This window comes from Rattus norvegicus, chromosome 1, assembly GCF_036323735.1.
Source record: "Rattus norvegicus strain BN/NHsdMcwi chromosome 1, GRCr8, whole genome shotgun sequence".
In the NCBI taxonomy this organism is placed as follows: domain Eukaryota; kingdom Metazoa; phylum Chordata; class Mammalia; order Rodentia; family Muridae; genus Rattus; species Rattus norvegicus.
The window spans coordinates 218,348,784-218,365,450 of record NC_086019.1 but is presented as its reverse complement, the minus strand read 5'-3'; the positions used below and the strand labels follow the sequence as shown (position 1 = coordinate 218,365,450).

The 16,667-nt window shown below is 44.3% G+C and overlaps 8 non-coding genes across 8 annotated transcripts; 3 read left to right on the top strand and 5 right to left on the bottom strand.

Moving 5' to 3' along the window:
- Positions 1–1,872: 1,872 nt before the first annotated feature.
- Positions 1,873–1,945, bottom strand: Trnav-uac2 (transfer RNA valine (anticodon UAC) 2). The gene has a single exon. It is a non-coding gene; the product is annotated as a tRNA-Val (tRNA).
- Positions 1,946–2,212: 267 nt separating this feature from the next.
- Positions 2,213–2,285, bottom strand: Trnav-uac1 (transfer RNA valine (anticodon UAC) 1). Its single transcript has one exon. It is a non-coding gene; the product is annotated as a tRNA-Val (tRNA).
- Positions 2,286–2,527: 242 nt separating this feature from the next.
- Trnar-ucu1 (transfer RNA arginine (anticodon UCU) 1) lies at positions 2,528–2,613 on the top strand. The gene is given in 2 exon segments: positions 2,528–2,564; positions 2,578–2,613. It is a non-coding gene; the product is annotated as a tRNA-Arg (tRNA).
- Positions 2,614–3,032: 419 nt separating this feature from the next.
- Trnal-uaa2 (transfer RNA leucine (anticodon UAA) 2) lies at positions 3,033–3,115 on the top strand. Its single transcript has one exon. It is a non-coding gene; the product is annotated as a tRNA-Leu (tRNA).
- Positions 3,116–4,556: 1,441 nt separating this feature from the next.
- On the top strand, positions 4,557–4,629 carry Trnak-uuu2 (transfer RNA lysine (anticodon UUU) 2). Its single transcript has one exon. It is a non-coding gene; the product is annotated as a tRNA-Lys (tRNA).
- A 1,225-nt stretch (positions 4,630–5,854) lies between these two features.
- Positions 5,855–5,927, bottom strand: Trnaf-gaa2 (transfer RNA phenylalanine (anticodon GAA) 2). Its single transcript has one exon. It is a non-coding gene; the product is annotated as a tRNA-Phe (tRNA).
- Positions 5,928–7,819: 1,892 nt separating this feature from the next.
- On the bottom strand, positions 7,820–7,892 carry Trnak-uuu1 (transfer RNA lysine (anticodon UUU) 1). The gene has a single exon. It is a non-coding gene; the product is annotated as a tRNA-Lys (tRNA).
- A 4,781-nt stretch (positions 7,893–12,673) lies between these two features.
- Positions 12,674–12,746, bottom strand: Trnaf-gaa1 (transfer RNA phenylalanine (anticodon GAA) 1). Its single transcript has one exon. It is a non-coding gene; the product is annotated as a tRNA-Phe (tRNA).
- Between the last annotated feature and the right edge of the window lie 3,921 nt (positions 12,747–16,667).

Below are 16,667 nucleotides of genomic sequence, written 5' to 3'. Positions count from 1 at the left end.
TGTGTGTGTGTGTGTGAAAGAGAGACAGAGAGAGATGGAGAGACAAAGAGGGAGAGGGAAAAGGAGAGGGAGAGGGAGAGGGAGAGGGAGAGGGAGAGGGAGAGGGAGAGAGAGAGAGAGAGAGAGAGAGAGAGAGAGAGAGAGAATAAAAATTGAAAAAAAAAAAAGAGGCCATCAATTCCTGAACAAGTGAGGAGGATAGAGACATGGGAGGGTCTGGAGGATGACAAGGGAAGGACAGAGGTAATGTTATAGTTTAAATCAAATTTCACAAAAAGGGGACGTGCTGGTGAACGCCCTTAATCCCAGCCGAGGAGGCAAAGACAAGAGGATTTTTGAGTCTGAGGCCAGCCTATTCTACACAGTTATGTTCCAGGACAGTCAGGGTTCTACAGAGAGCTAGCTACCCTATATTGGCAAAAAGAAAAAAGAAAAGAAAATACACGAAAAGGAAACAAAAAACGATGTAAGTATACAGAAGAAAGAAAAACCAAAAAAGTCAGACCACCACACCAATACTGACATATTTGGCAGCTAGCAGATTAACAAACAACAACAACAACAACAACAACAACAACAACAAAAAAGTCTACAAGGGTAAAAGACCCAGTGTTGATCTCAAACTGTGCAGTGTGCCTGCCAAAACAATAACAACGATATTACGTCTGCGCTGACTCTGTGGAGAGCGTCAGTTCATCAAACCCTCTTGAGAATCATACAAGGGGCTATCCCCACCTTTACAGAGAGGAAAACAGGGACACAACAGAAAGGCAACTCCCCCAAGAGTCACTCCAGACTCTGCTTAGGGACTCTGTCCCCGGGCCAAAAGAAGTTGACCAGCCAAGTGCTGAAATAAATGTCCACGAGTTATCTTTACCTATCGACCCCCCACACCCCAGGGTGCAGGAACCATCTCTAAAACTGGAGCAGGAAGAACAAATGACGACGACGCCTTCTGCACGTAAAGGTCACTGCGATCACAGCAGTTTTACCAAAGTTGGAGACCGCCTGCCTGGACTGCACCACTGAGACCCTCCCCACCCCAACCCCAGTCCCGGGTTAGGACAGGCTTTGCAAACAAACACGTTTCCCACCCTTACCTTTGTCTTTGCAATATACTTCTGACAGTCTGTGCCAATACGGAAATTGAATGTTTTTACACCGTTAAATTTGCTATCCTTTTAGTTATCATTTACATGCTTTTAATTTTTTTTTCTGCTCTTATTTTTGAAATTACGCTCTAAAAATTGTGCCGTTTGTTCCCGATGGCCACGTAACAAAGCATTTCTAATGTTTAAATCCTCGGTCCAAGTGAAATTTCTGCTACCAAGTGCACCGTAAGAAGATGCACTTGTGCAGAACAGTAATAGGGTACTTCTAGGAGTCACAAGAGAAACTTCTGACAATTAAAAATGAAAGGATTTTTAATCGCTTCCCTTGTGCCTGACATTAATATCTCAATACGTACTTTTATATTACTAAGATCAATATGAAGCCAGTAGGCATGTAATTAATCAGCACTTTTAGTAGCAACGTTTTTATTATTTAAAAGCAGCGGTTGTAGGCGTGCTCCATCTCGCAATGGAAGCAACCTTTAAAAGTGGCCCAAGACGAGTCAGACACCTAAAGCCTACTATTTGAAAGCCACGCAGGCACAGAGGCTCCAGGAGACGCAATCCCCTCACCAGCACGTCCCAGAAGAAGCCACGAGGGGGCAGTCTCACCGGCTCCGGGTGCTGGAGGAAACCTACCAAGAACGCCAGCGGACCGGCCATAGATAACCGAACCCAACAGCTGGCGCACAAAACCCAGATTCTCGGGAAGAAAAAAAATTAAACTGAAATAGCCTTAATAACAAAGAAAAATCTCCAATGGTTCCACTGGGGCTCGAACCCAGGACCTTCTGCGTGTAAAGCAGACGTGATAACCGCTACACTATGGAACCACGTGCTGCACTGTGGCTCTCAGATTGGGTAATGAAAACAGAATGTTTTGATAAAAAGAACCTGATAACGACTAAAAATTTGTAATCTTTTCTTAAAGAAAATGTTTCAAAATAAACCCATATTTTTCAACACCGGACAAAAAAAAACGGGTGACGGTGGTTTCAAAAAGAGGCTCCAAAGTACCATTAAGATGCGTTTATAAGCAAAATTCAAAAACCCAGGCTGGCTTAAATAAGTACCTGAGAAAAAGTAACTAGCACACCACGTGGTTCCACTGGGGCTCGAACCCAGGACCTTCTGCGTGTAAAGCAGACGTGATAACCGCTACACTATGGAACCGGGCGGGTGCAGCGGGTGCCAGATCAACTAACTACATGTGGGGCTATGGTGACAGCGGAACTTGGGACCAACATGTTTTTGTTCCCTGAGCGGGGAACTTCCAGCAGGATCTGGGGTTTTCTAGCGCCGCCGCTCTGCTCGCTCACTGCTGCACTCTCCACTGTTAATGGAGGAAGAGAACTCCACCCCTCGAATCGACGCTCCTGATCTGATGTAGACAGTTCGGGAAGAAAGACACACCTGGCTCTGTGGCGCAATGGATAGCGCATTGGACTTCTAGATAAATGAAGGCATTCAAAGGTTGTGGGTTCGAGTCCCACCAGAGTCGCTTTTATTTTAATAAGAGAGTTGTAACAGAGGAACGAAATACCAAAGTGAGGAAAAACAAAAAGTGAGCCAAAGTCCATGGCTATTAAAACGCCCTCCTAGGCGTACCCATTAGAATGAAAAAGAGAAGTTATCGCTGTCGTTTCCTGTGCCCGTCCCTTTGGAAATATCAGGGATCTTGCTGCTACCACCGGCGTGTTTTCTCAATCACTTTCCAGCGTCAATCACATTGCTATTGTATGCGGAAATGAAGTAACGATCTAGGCGTGACCAGGGTTACTAATCTTCCTCCCCTGTTGCTTTATTTCTTCATTCTTTTATCTTATATGAGTAAAAAATGAATTTTACGGTTCTTTGGAAACTTTTGAATCTCTCAGTATTGCTCCAGTTGCTGATAAATAAAATCTAGTCCCTTCAAGTACCAGAATGGCCGAGTGGTTAAGGCGTTGGACTTAAGATCCAATGGATTTATATCCGCGTGGGTTCGAACCCCACTTCTGGTAAATCTGCTTTTTCCTTTTCTCCCCTCCAGTACCTATGACGTTGGGACCGAGGCAAAGAGATGAAGACACGAGGTAAAGAAATATTGCACAACAGCTTACCGCTCCAGACCCAGCCATATACCGAGTATCTTTCTGATAGCTAGAATACTGGGATGCGGGGAATTTAAAAATTAAAATTTATAAGTAAAATATTTAAGAAGGAAAAAATAAAAAGCAAGGTCTTCAACTACAAGGTGTGACAGAGAAACAGCAGAAAAATAAATAAGGAGGCTCAATCATCTGGACATTTACTTTCGGGGGCCAATATTGCCGCTTCTCCACTGAAGTCTCTCCTCCCTACCTTCGTTCAAGGACAGCCCCTCAGTTAGTCACACTATTAGAACAGTAGTTACTGTCCTCAGAGCAGAACCATGCTGGGACGGAAGACAGACTCAGGATGTATTTGTCTGCGGACCATCTGTTGGGATCAAACCAGACTTGGACAAACCACGGGGCATTCAAAGTGGGATGGGGAGCGGCTAAATGGAACGCAGCTCAGGTTACATCTCTACGGGTAACAGGGGTGTGCCACACGCGTAACCCTTGATGACACCGAAAGAGCCACATGACCTCTGTGCTCTGGAGCCTAACACTGGTCGGCGCTAGAGACAGCCCTGCTCTGCTTCTCCCAGCACTGACTCCTCGTCCTTTGTGAATCAAGCTCTCCAGCAGGAGGTGGAGGTTTGTCCAGAGGTTCGCAGGGCAACACTCCCGAGGCTTGTAATCCCCTGAGGCTGACCGCCTTGCCAGGTAGCCCCTCTCCAGGAGTCATGGTGTTAGCATGCTCAATGGAACTTCGACTCGACAACAGATGTTTAGGGTCCCATAAATTCCTTGTAAGAAGTACCTAACTCGTTTGTGGTTATCCAATAGGAGCAAATGTCCCTCAGAGAGCTACTGGGGGCTTAGGAATGAGGTCGGTTCTACCCTACACAGGACCAAGCCTGGGTCTTGGCAGCCTCACGAACTTGCCGAGATCCTGGAACTCAGCGTACGCTCAAGAAATGTCGGATGCAAACCTAAACCCAAACGATGCATCCACAAGGCGCTCTAGAACGAAAAAAACAAAACAAACAAAACAACAACAACAACGAAGCAAACAAACAAACAAAAAAACCAAACCTGTAATCAGAAATATCTCCACCAGCTCGGGAGGCCTGACAGGGGTCCAAAATATAGGTTCCTCTCGTGAAATACACAAAATAGGAACCTCCAATAATTTTAGTCCTTATAGGCTACATGTGATGAGAGAGAGGGAGAAAAACATACTTGATTTCCTCACAAGCCTACTTATCACGATTTTTTAGCAAAAGACTAAAGGTTTTCAAGTACTTGGAAAGAATTTAAGACTCTAGGCCTACTTTTAACTGTGGATAGACTAGGAAGAAAGCAATCCTCAAGAGCCCGGATAGCTCAGTCGGTAGAGCATCAGACTTTTAATCTGAGGGTCCAGGGTTCAAGTCCCTGTTCGGGCGGAAGTTGTTTTAGGTTCCTATAAATCGGCAGGACCGAACAAATGAAAGACTATCTTCAGTAAGACCCAGGTGTTTGCCTTACCCTTACGTGGAAAAGAGTTTACAAAAATGAGAACACACCTCATAAGGCTGCACTTTGCTTGCAAAGTCTTTGTTACATGTTGCTGTGTGCGATTTTTGTATTCAAAACATCGATATTTATACAACCAAAAATCACGACACACCTGCCATCACAAAGAATGGGTTCTGATGCCGCTTATTAAAGGCGAGGCTTGGAAACCAGGTTACTAAAACTGTATTTCAAATGAAGACACAGAATGTTTAGTCTCCAGCTAGGAGCACGACCAGATTCCCTGTGCGCCTCTGATGGGCCCCGACTTGGCTGTGTAGACATTTACGGGACTATCTTCAAGCCCGCCATTGAAACTTTCAGGCTTAGCAAAGGGACAGTATAGGGTGGCGATTGGAGAAAGACCCAAGACGCCAGCTGGTGCAGCAGGCATGTGTCGTATGGGCATATCTTCCGAGATAAGCTGCCACCATCTTCGTGAGTTCAACTGTACCTCATCACATCTGGGCTTGTTGACTGTTGATGTTCTCCTAAAAAACGGGGCCGGAGAGGGTCAAGGTATCTTTGAATTTCCAATCACCCTACCCGATCGTTCATATACAACTCTGTGCATGTCCTCAGAGAGAAGCTGGAGTATACAGCTGAAGGAGACTAGAGGAACAGGGCCATTGAGGAAGCAGGGCCATTTAGGAACCAGGCTGGGTTTCAAACAATGCGGCTGCTTTGGGGGTCACCCATGCTCCTCGTCCGTCCTAAACAACCTTAATAAACTCATTGGTTCGCCGTGGTGAACTTTCATGCAAACGATTTTTCGTTTGCCATTGGAACAATATGAGGACGGGAGATACACCTTGACTGCTCCCACTTTCCCGGGGCCAATACTCTGTCGAAGTCAGCTTTCACCATATAAGATTTTTGAGCCATATATCACAGCTAGTAATATATCTGGTAACTATATATATATATATATATATATATATATATATATATATATATAGTAACTAAAAAGAAGCAAAAGCAGCAAAATCCTTTGCTTGTGTTTTGCCTCACATTTCCAAAGACGATCTTTGTGTCTTCGCAAGGATGGCTATTGTACTGGAGTTGGGAAAGGAATGTCAAATTCCAAGAGACAGAAATACCCACAAAACAGAGACTTGCTGAAACCCGGGATCGAACCAGGGACCTTTAGATCTTCAGTCTAACGCTCTCCCAACTGAGCTATTTCAGCGAAGATGGTGGTCCTTTCTCCCCGCTTCAAAGGAAATTTAAGGTAAAAAAAAATAAATAAGTTCAGGTCACCTCACTTTCAATTTTTGAATTTTTAATTTCACTTTTAGAAGTGTATTGCCTTTAGTTCTGCAATTTGAAGAGCAGTAACAAAATTAATTCCTGTCGTGTCAAGATGTTTCCTGCCGCGTCCCCAGTTACCTTCCTTTCGTTTCTACGCTTTCTCTACTCTTATCTAGGGTCCCCCGTCCCATTCATCCCTCACATCTGCTGGAAGGTCGACGTAATTTGCCCTCAATCACCCAGATCTGCCCGAAGCCTGAAAGGTCAGGGTCGGGACAGACTTCAATGTTTGGTCTGTCGCCTTTCAGCAGGCAAACTATAACTGAAAGGACGCAGCAGGAGGGTAAAGTGGAAGCAGTGCTCTGCACCGGCCCGCGAAGAGCGATAATAATGACTTTGTAGAACTTTTTTGTTAGATATGTTTGAATTTCACATATATGTGAGCTGCATTCTGATTGTTTGAACCCCCTTAGCCTCTCTAGTCTCCCTCCCATCCCACTAACCTCTCTCCCACATTCACGTATTCTGAATTTGTTGTTCTGTGTTTCGGTTTGGTTGCGGGTTTTGAAACCTACTGACTTTAACCAGGGCTATCTGTGTGACCATGGATGTAGAACTAACTATCTTTTACAATTTAGTGGGCGCCTCGGTGGCTACAGAACTGAAGACAATAAATGTCCCTTCGCCCAGAATCCAGATGATGGTGATTTTCGAAGAGCCCAATCTCACCCTCCTGTCCCCTTTTCTTTGGCTGAGTGACCAGAGCTGTTCCTTTAACAAATACCAACCAACCAAGTCGCGGGGCCTTAGGCCTGTGATTTTGAGTGTATGTGTTTCTTTGAAACGGCTCCTTGCCTGTTTCCGCATATATTTTTGTTTTGATTTGATTTGAGACTTGATTTCATCACTAGAGTAAAATCTCTTAATAATTACCACACACACCTGCTTTCCTGTGGACTTTACTAAGAATGTGAGAGAATTCTGGTCTCGTTTGGTCATCACAGGAAGCCAAGATAGTTATTCCTTTACCTCTGAGGAAGCTGCTGTTAGTGAGGAAGAGGAGGTCACTGTGGGATCGTTACGGACCCTACGTGAAGCGTCCTTGTGAGCAGGGAGAAGACCCGGCCTCAAACGCCACCTCCATCTTTGTCGCCCCTAGAGGGCGCCTGTCTCATTCCCTACGCATCCCCATCAAATACGGAGGGCCAGCTTCATTCTGTGGCTCGCCTGAACCAAGGAAAACTCAATCTGTTTTAAACAAGCGGCGTTTTCTCCCGGGGAAAACTATTTCACCACGGGGCTTGCGAACTTTTTGTATTTACGAGCCAAGTTCTTAAAATCCTGCAAGAATATGGATGAGAGTGTATGGGTTTGACGTGGATGTGCACTGACATTTTTAAATTTGTCTCAGCCCCTTGAATGCACGCCCCTATGTCGTGCCCCTTTCTCCCACTAACAGACATCTCTACCTCGACTTCAGCATCTCCCGGAGCACATTTCAGAGCAGGAGAAATCGGACCTGGAGTGAAGAAGCAAGCTGTTCTGTGTGGGGTTTCAGTTCCCAGGGAAGCATCTTTTCCTGAGAACCGGGTGGGACAGTATAGGGAAACCGAGAGCCAGCAGCGCACGAGGCCGAGGCAAAGCGGTTGCTGGCGTGTCTCCCGAACTTTCGAGCTCCTTCTTAAGAAGAAACGAGCTTGTGTTGTGCTCGCCAGATTTTTAACTTTTTTTTTTTTTTTTTTTTTTTTTTTTTTTTTTTTTTTCTTTAACCAGACGTGTCTAGCAACCTTAACCTAATTGTCCTGATTACTTTCTAAAACAAAACAGCAGCGCCCGAACAGGGACTTGAACCCTGGACCCTCAGATTAAAAGTCTGATGCTCTACCGACTGAGCTATCCGGGCTCGTGAGCGACAGTCTCAGTTCTGTACGTGAAGAGTCCTACGGCTTTTTCTGAGCACCTATTAATGTTAGAGGATTACTAGACTCTTTGCGTCTCATATAATTTCTGGGCAGAGATCACGTGAAAGTGAAAAGAAAACAAAGTGGATTACAGAGTGGTGCGTTTGCCTATCAACTGGATACAGACTTCTTCAAACATGCCTTTCACTTAGGAGTTTGTTCCCTTAACTGTGAACCCCGAGTTCTGCAAAAGTGCATGAACTGAGCAGAAGCCATTTGCTAACAATTGCCACACTACACATTTCTTTCCCTAAACCCAAACTGAAACCAGGGGTTATGCCATCAGGACGCCCTTTCTTTCAACAATTTTCGATTCCTCCTACCTATCCTGGGTGCCCAGCTCAAAAAAATACAAGTATGTAGCACAACAGCCGAAAAGAGACGACCTAACATACCAGAAGTCCGAGCTGCATACCCCCACACCCCCACCCAGACTACCTGCCGCGCCTGGAGGCTTTGCGCACGCGCAGCTCCAACGCCGAGGGCTCGATGCACCTACCCCCTCCTCTCTGATAACCCAGCATTTTATTTTTATAGAATATCTTGCTACAGTCGTTCAGTCCGCTGGGCCTTTGCTGGTGGGTGCTCTTCTCTTACCAAATAGAATGTGACCTCCCTTTCTGTTCTTTCCTTATTCCCAAACATCTGGGAAGGTGGAAAAACAATCCCTGTTTTGCTGCGTTCTCAGATGACGTTATTATAACAAAAGGAAAAAGCAAGAGAAAACAAGCAAGTGCATTAACACGTACATTCACAGAGACACAGGAGTAATACCCAGGGAGTAGGTGATTTTTCAAGAAACAGCCCAAAGTTCCAAGAAATAAAAATAAAATAATAATAATAATAATAATAATAATAATAATAAATATTTTAGGATGAGTGACAAGATGAAGGGAAAGGACTTCGTGTCTCCAGAAGAGCACATAATGGGAAAGTAGATACATAAGAAATTAACCGTAGATAAAGGTAGCTAAGGAAGTCTGTTGAGTAGATTCCTCTGGTGCAATCTACAAGCCAATAAGGGCTTATCTTTAGTTGTTCAACCTTTGTCCTTCGAGATTTGGCAATGTATGTCCTGCTTGCATTCAATTAGAAGAAAAGGTAGAAAACTTTTCCGTTGTGTTGGTTACTTAATTTCCTGTGACTCAAAATAACCTTTATGCCAAAGCAGCATGTTTGGGCGCGACATGGTCTCCTCCCTATTACACACTAGAGAATGTAGTTGAAGTGCCACCTTCCCTGGGGTGCTCCCTGTGACAGCTGGCAAAGCGTCATGGTGCAGAGTGGGTGGATGAAGGTATCTGAACTATGCCTTGCTAGTTGAGCGAGGTCTTTCAGCTGTCTTCTATGCCCTTCTTGTTTGGGCCACATGTGATTCTCGCGGGTTTCCTCCCTCCACCTCTGGCTGAAACATGGACAGGGCAAACGTGCAACATTCCCTAGGTATGAATTACTCCATTTTATTGAAAGGTCCCAACCTTTCCCTGAACCTGTGTATTCAGCAAGAGATGCTGAAGCAAGCTGTCAGGTTGTTTCAGAGAAAGAGAACTGACTGAATACGGTTAGACCAAAGATGTAAATAGATTTGGAAACAGAGATAGTTTAAGAATTTAGTTTAACACAAGGCCCTGGGTTCGGTCCCCAGCTCCGAAAAAAAGAAAAAAGAAAAAAAAAAGGATTTAGTTCAAGGGACTGAAGGGATGCCCATTCAGAGCCTGCCCCACCTGCGTCCCATACATATACAGACACCAAACTAGATAAGATGGATGAAGCAAAGAAGTGCAGGCTGACAGGAACCGGATGTAGATCGCTCCTGAGAGACACAGCCAGAATACAGCAAATACATAGGCGAATGCCAGCAGCAAACCACTGAACTGAGAACGGGATCCCCGTTGAAGGAACCAGAGAAAGGACTGAAAGAGCTTGAAGGGGCTTGAGATCCCATATGAACAACAATGCCAACCAATCAGAGCTTCCAGGGACTAAGCCACTACCCAAAAACAATACATGGACTGATCCTGGGCTCCAACTGCATAGGTAGCAATGAATAACCTAGTAAGAGCACCAGTGGAAGGGGAAGCCCTTGGTCCTGCCAAGACTGAACCCCCAGTGAACGGGATTGTTGGGAGGAGGGCGGTAATGGGGGGAGGATGAGGAGGGGTTAGGGGGATGTTGGCCCGGAAACCAGGAAAGATAATAACAATTGAAATGTTAATAAGAAATACCCCATTTAATAAAGATGGAGAGAAAAAAAGAGTTTAGTTCAAACAGCTGTGGTAGTTTTAAGTTCAAAACCAGTAGGGTCCCAAATTTCCTCAGTCCGGATAGCAGCTGGCACTGACAGACCTAGGCCTGATTAGAGCCGTTTCCGGAGAGATGCATAACTGACCACAGGGCTGCGAGTAGGAGACTACTCAGCTAAACAGACCGTCTACATCAACCCCACCACCACTTACACTTAGAGAACGCTGCAGAAGAGAAGACAGAAAGAACGTAAGAGTTGAAAGATGAGGCTTGCTGCCGAATGCTATCCTTGCTGCCGAATGCTATCCTTTGAACATGACCTGGCTATCAAGTTCATGAGCTCACTGCCTCGGTGGTTACCTACGCGAGGCCTGCTCAAAATCAAGCCAGCCTAAAATCTCATGCTGGACAGGTAGGTGATCTTCAGGCCCCACAGCACACCGAAATTATCAGCGTTGGATACTGGCTGGAGGAGGGAAAATCAAACTTCCCTAGAGAGGTGGTCACTGGGAAGTTTCCCAAGCCCTAGTGCATGGCACTACACACCCATGCACATAATCCACTGCACTCACTGGGGTGCGCGGGGGCGTGGAAACTTGGGTGGGGATGTGTTGGAGGGATATGAGTAGAGTCAGAGAGGGAAACGGGGATGGATATGATCATATTTCATTGCGTGCATATATGATATCCTCAAAAAAATTTTTTTAAAAAAGGAAAACCCTGGAGGACAGGCTGAGGGTGTAAATAGATGCAAGTCCTTGGGTGTAATGAAGCAGGCCCAATTCCAAATACAGGGGCAGGCCAGTCCACCAGACACACACGCAGGGATTCCTGAACCCAAGTTTTTAGAATTCCTTTCTCATTAGAACGTCATCTTTGCTCTTAAGGGTTTCAAATGATTGCATGGAGCAAACGACATATGGAGAATAATTGGCCTTGCTGGAAGTGGGCTGATTTGAATATTATTTATAATTTGTACTTGTTTAGGTTACATTTATGTATGCATGTATGGGGGGGGGGGGGCGGTGCACACATACCACAGTGCCTCTGTGAAGGTCAGAGGACAGTTTTCTCCTTCCACCAAGTAGAACCTGGGAAATAAATCCAGATCATCAGGCTTGGCTGATTTATTATTACCCACTGAGCCATTTTGCTGACCCTGGTTATATATTTGAAAAGCACACACAGACACACACACACACACACACACACACACACACACACTCCACATTAACATGTAGGCTGGTGTTTAACCAAATAACCAACCAGTATCACACAGCCAACTTGACACAAAATTACTCATGACTCATGTGACATCCATCATCCAAAGTTTGAACTGGTCAGTTTATTGGATGGCCATTTTGATTTGTTCTGGTCATCATTTGAGTTTCAAGAGTCTCTGACCAAAACTCATCTTTCCATCCAAGAACCGAATGATTTGGTGAATAAAGCGTCTTATCATATAGCCGCTTGGCAGACCAACAGGTTGGGAAGTTTAAGAGTCGGTTTGCTGAAAGCTTCGGGGTTTGTTTTAGCACAATGTGTGTCCTTAGATTGTGCGATTTGGATCTCGCTCTTCTCTGACCACGTTTCTACCTGGCACCAGGCTGCATGGGAGGCTCTGCTTACTCCACTGAGCATTGCTTCATTGTTTGACACATCACTCTAGCACGTTTTGGGTTTGTTTATTGTTTTGTATTAAAATCCAATCCAATGCCTTCAGAATATTTGTTTAATACCACAGTACAGTAGAACTGTGGCCATCTTAAGTTCAGTTTATCTTGAGTTCTTGGAGTCGGGTATATTTGCTGGGACACAAGGTGAATGAACAGGAGGCTGTGTAATAGTGGTTTTCAATGTGGTAAACTAGAATACAGGGCACCGAGTTACAGCCGAATTCTACGGAAACAATGATACCTGCTTTACATGTTCCTCGCAAAATTTGGGACGTCGCTGAAATCCACATTTAATCGCGAGTGCTGCATTTGGAATGATAACGCTAGTGTCTTTTCTAAACCAGAAAAGGCCTCCTTCCTTGCCTGCACCCACGACCTGTCTGCCGGTCCTGGTTATTGTTAGCTCAGACGGACAAAGCCTCTGCGCCAAAAGGAGCCAGACTGTGACCTGGGCTTCTGAACCATCCGGCTGTAGGACCCAGCTCAGCCACACCCTGTGACCAACCTGAGCCGGAGCTCCAAAGTTATTAGCTGGCAGGCAACATATAGGAAGCCCGAAAGAAGGGTGAGGTAATCAAGAAGAGAGCTGAGCTCCGTTGAATGCAAATCGAGGCACACTAACTCTGTACTATACAAAAATAAAACGGAGACACATGATGACCTCAGAGGGGAAGTAACATAAAGGACACAGATGTATAGAGTGAGGGAAAGGAATAAGTTCCTAAGTGTTAAGTTCCACTACGGGTGGAGTTCACAAAGGAAATTCAATTACATACACGTGGTTGCACTGCTTACAAAACCACTGCCGAAACCCGGGATCGAACCAGGGACCTTTAGATCTTCAGTCTAACGCTCTCCCAACTGAGCTATTTCGGCTGTGCTTATGAAGGTTTTTTAACCTGTGTAATTATAATGAGGAAATACATTTTTGTGCTACTAAGTTAAGTAAATTTAGCCAAGAATGTAACAAAAGTAATAAAGTTTCCTTTACTAATGTATTTATCTTTATTTAGGACCTTATTTACTACCTAGAACCAACCCATTACTTCTCAAGTGATGTCTCTTATTGTCCAGCAATTTGTTTCACTCCGTTAAAAATACTTAATTTAAAAAAAAATTAAACTCAAAAAGTATTTTAAAGTAATGAGTATTGCCTAGGGCCTCATATACACTAGGCGGTGCACTGACACTGAGCTACAGACACAGTCTGATTCATGAATTTTTGAGATTGTAATTCGTAGTCGTTACAAATACATGCTTAACAGAAGCTAGTTACACACACACACACACACACACACACACACACACACTTAGCCATTTGCAAACTCTTCACATGATGTAGACTTTCCATGTCACCACAATAGTAGTTACAGGACCTTTCAAACTGGAGGAAGTCAGCTCTGGATTAATGATATCCCTAACACACTGGCTCTCTCCCACCTGTCTTCCATTTCACAACTGGACATTCCTCACATGCATTTAATTTGAAAGTGTCTTAAGTTCCCTACAGCTATCAAGAATAATCCAGTTTTTCATAATAAGTTGATTCCTAAGAAGGGAGACCATGAGCTTATTGTAAAGTGAAGTGAACAGATGACCTTGGTTTAGGACTTACAGTAAGTAGGGAGTGATTCCAGATCGCCTCTTTCAAGAGACTGAGGGAAAAGTACATCCCAGGTCCATATTAGGTCTCAAACCTGGGACAAAATGAGATAGATTTCACATATCAAAGTAGACACTGGCCTCCAAGTTTTCAAAGCATCTCTCTGTCCCTGCCTGTTACCAGATTCCCCAGGCTTGCATACCACCACCAATGCCCCACTCCTCTCCCCTCTCCTCACAAGGCTCAGAGTCATATCCACTCTGGGATTCTCCCAGATGTCTGCTTCTAGCTATGCCTCCCTTTTATCTATAATAAACTTTCTCCCTCACTATATCTAGAAAGAGTCGTGTCCTTTCTTTCCTTTCTTTTCCTTCCCTTTCCTTTCCTTTCCTTTATTTTCCTTTCCTTTCCTTTCCTTTTCTTTCCTTTCCTTTCCTTTCCTTTTTTTGCCCCATCCAGTATAGAGCTGCCACGCCTCAACTAGATGCAGGCAAGGGTTTTGCAGACCCAGAAGTCTTGTTTAAACATCATCATTTTGCTTTCTCTACATAGTTGTAGTAGGAAAAATCCTAAAATAATGACCACCTTCCCAACCCTCCAGATACCACCCCCAGGAAAGAAAACCACATAGTCAATAGGACCATTAATATGATAGGATTTCCCTTTTATGGTTAGGTTATCCTAAACAGCACATCTGACTCTAAAATGTTCCATTATTTATTAGTCATGGAGAATTTTTTTTCCCAGATAAGGGGTAGAGGTAGAGAGGAGCAGAGCCTTGAAAGCAGAGAACAGAGGACAGAGAAGGGCAGAAAGGGAGAGACCCACCGCCGGGATCAGAGAGAAACAGGTTTGGTTAATCTTGCTGTTCAGCTTGAGTCTATTGAAAGACCCCACAGGGTAAGTGCACTTCTGAGTGAGTCGTGAGCTTACTTCCACAGGACATCACAGGACATCACCAGGGCGGTGACCTAATCACTGCTTTAAACAATTTAAAGATTCCAAATTTAAACAGGTAATTAGGTGGTGGTAAATTGTGGAAGTTGTGCCTTTGGAAGAAGGGCATCACACAGGGAAGGGGATAAAAAGGCATTTCTTAACCCTGGTCCTTCCTGTCACTCCTCTACACTTCCTGGTGACCTTGTTCCACTATATATATATATATATATATAGTACATGACTGAAGCCATGAACTACAATAAACCCTTCTTCCCCTTAACTGTTTCTTTCTGGTATTTGTCTCAGCAACAGAATGTCTGGCCAGCATGGGCTCCTCCAGCTGCTTGTGGAAGAAACTCGTTAAACCTAAGAAGCTCTCTGGGCTTGAGGCTGGAGACCATGTGATAAGGGCTGCCTGTAGCCCCTGGGATGAGAGTACCTCCTCCATGACAGTTAACAAGGAAACTGACCCTTTACCACAAAAGAAGCTAAAGGATGCCAGCAAGGATACATTTGAAAGGAGACATCCCTAATATGCCTAGTAAGAACTCAACCAAATCTTTTCTTCTCATGAGACCCTGAACAAAGAAGGCAGCCGTGTGGACTCCTCACCTCCGGGACTGAGCATAGACAGGCCGTGCTTTAAGTCACCAGGCATATATATGGGAATTAGGTGTGCAGCAATGAAGAGCCACTACCTGCTGTGTAGACTTAGTGTATACATGACAAAGGGTGACTTAAATCCTAGCCTGACCAGATGCTTGCCTGGGATTCAGGGTGAGTCCGTTCCTTCATAGTCATATTTAAGATTATATAGATTATATAGTACAATTGTTACATATATACTAGCCTAACCTCAGTTCCTCAGTTGAATCGGAATCTCTGCAGGTTACATGTGTGTGTATGTATGTATGTATGTATGTATGTATGTATGTATGTGTGTATTTGCATGTATATACTCTTGCTTGTCCTTAGAGTTGGCCAAATGATCTGTGGTTTCCCTCGGTCTTAGATCTCAGACTACATAGAAGAACCGTGTTTAAAATTGTTTCTCAAAGCAGGTCACCAGGGTACATGCCTATAATACCAGGATTTGGAAGGTGGAGGAGGGAAGATCAGGAGTTCAAGGTCATCACTGGCAATATTGTGAATTCGAAGGCAGCCTGGGCAATTGTAGATCTTATCTCAAAAAAACAAAAAACAAAAAAACAAAAAAAGTTTTGTTTTGTTTTTGATATCACCACAGGTACCTACAACAAAGCAAACCTAAAAATGAATTGGCTTTCTCTCAAAGGTTTTCCTTCCTGCCTTCCTTCTTTATTTATTTTTTTGAAATTCCAGAACTATATAAACCAGGCTGGCTTTGAACTCACTAGCTAAGGATGAATGACCTTGAACTCTGATCATCTCTGCTTTCATAATGTTAAGATTAAGTGTGTGTTACAATCTCCCAAATTGTTTTACTTTAGTTATGTATGCATGTTTGTAATTGTGTGTGGAAGCATTCATGTGAGGGCAGGTTCCTACAAAAGCCAAAGGACATCAGATGTACTGAGGTGTATGTAGTTCTAGGCAGGTATAAGCTAGGAATAGAATTCTGGCCCTCTTTTTTTTTTCTTTTTTTTAAAATTTATTTCTTTACTTACATTTCAAAGGTTATTCCCCTTCCGAGTTTCCTGTCCATAAGCCCCCATTCCCTCCCCTCCCCTCCCCCTCCCCCATACAGGTATTCCCCCTATACATCCGCCTTATTGTCCTCCCCCATATTCCCCTGCACTGGGGGTACAAACTTGACAAGACCAAGGGTTTTCCCTTCCACTGGTGCCCCAACAAGGCTATTCTCTGCTACATATGCAGTTGGAGCCCTGGGTCAGTCCATGTATAGTCTTTCGGTAGTGGTTTAGTCCCTGGAAGCTGTGGTTGGTTGGCGTTGTTGTCTTTATGGGGTTGCAAGCTCCTTCAACTCTTTCAATACTTCCTCTAATACCCCCCAAGGGGGTCCTGTTCTCAGTTCGGTGGTTTGCTGCTAGCATTGACATCTATATTGGACATGCTCTGGATGTGTCTCTCAGGAAAGATCTATAACCAGTCCTTTTCTGCATGCATTTTTTAGCTTCATCAATCTTATCTAGTTGTGGTGGCTGTACACATGTGGGCCACATGTGTGTCAGGCTCTGAGTGACCATTCCTTGAGTTGCTGCTCTAAACTTTGCTTCCGTATCTCCTCCTATGAATATCCCCCCCCCTTTTTTTTT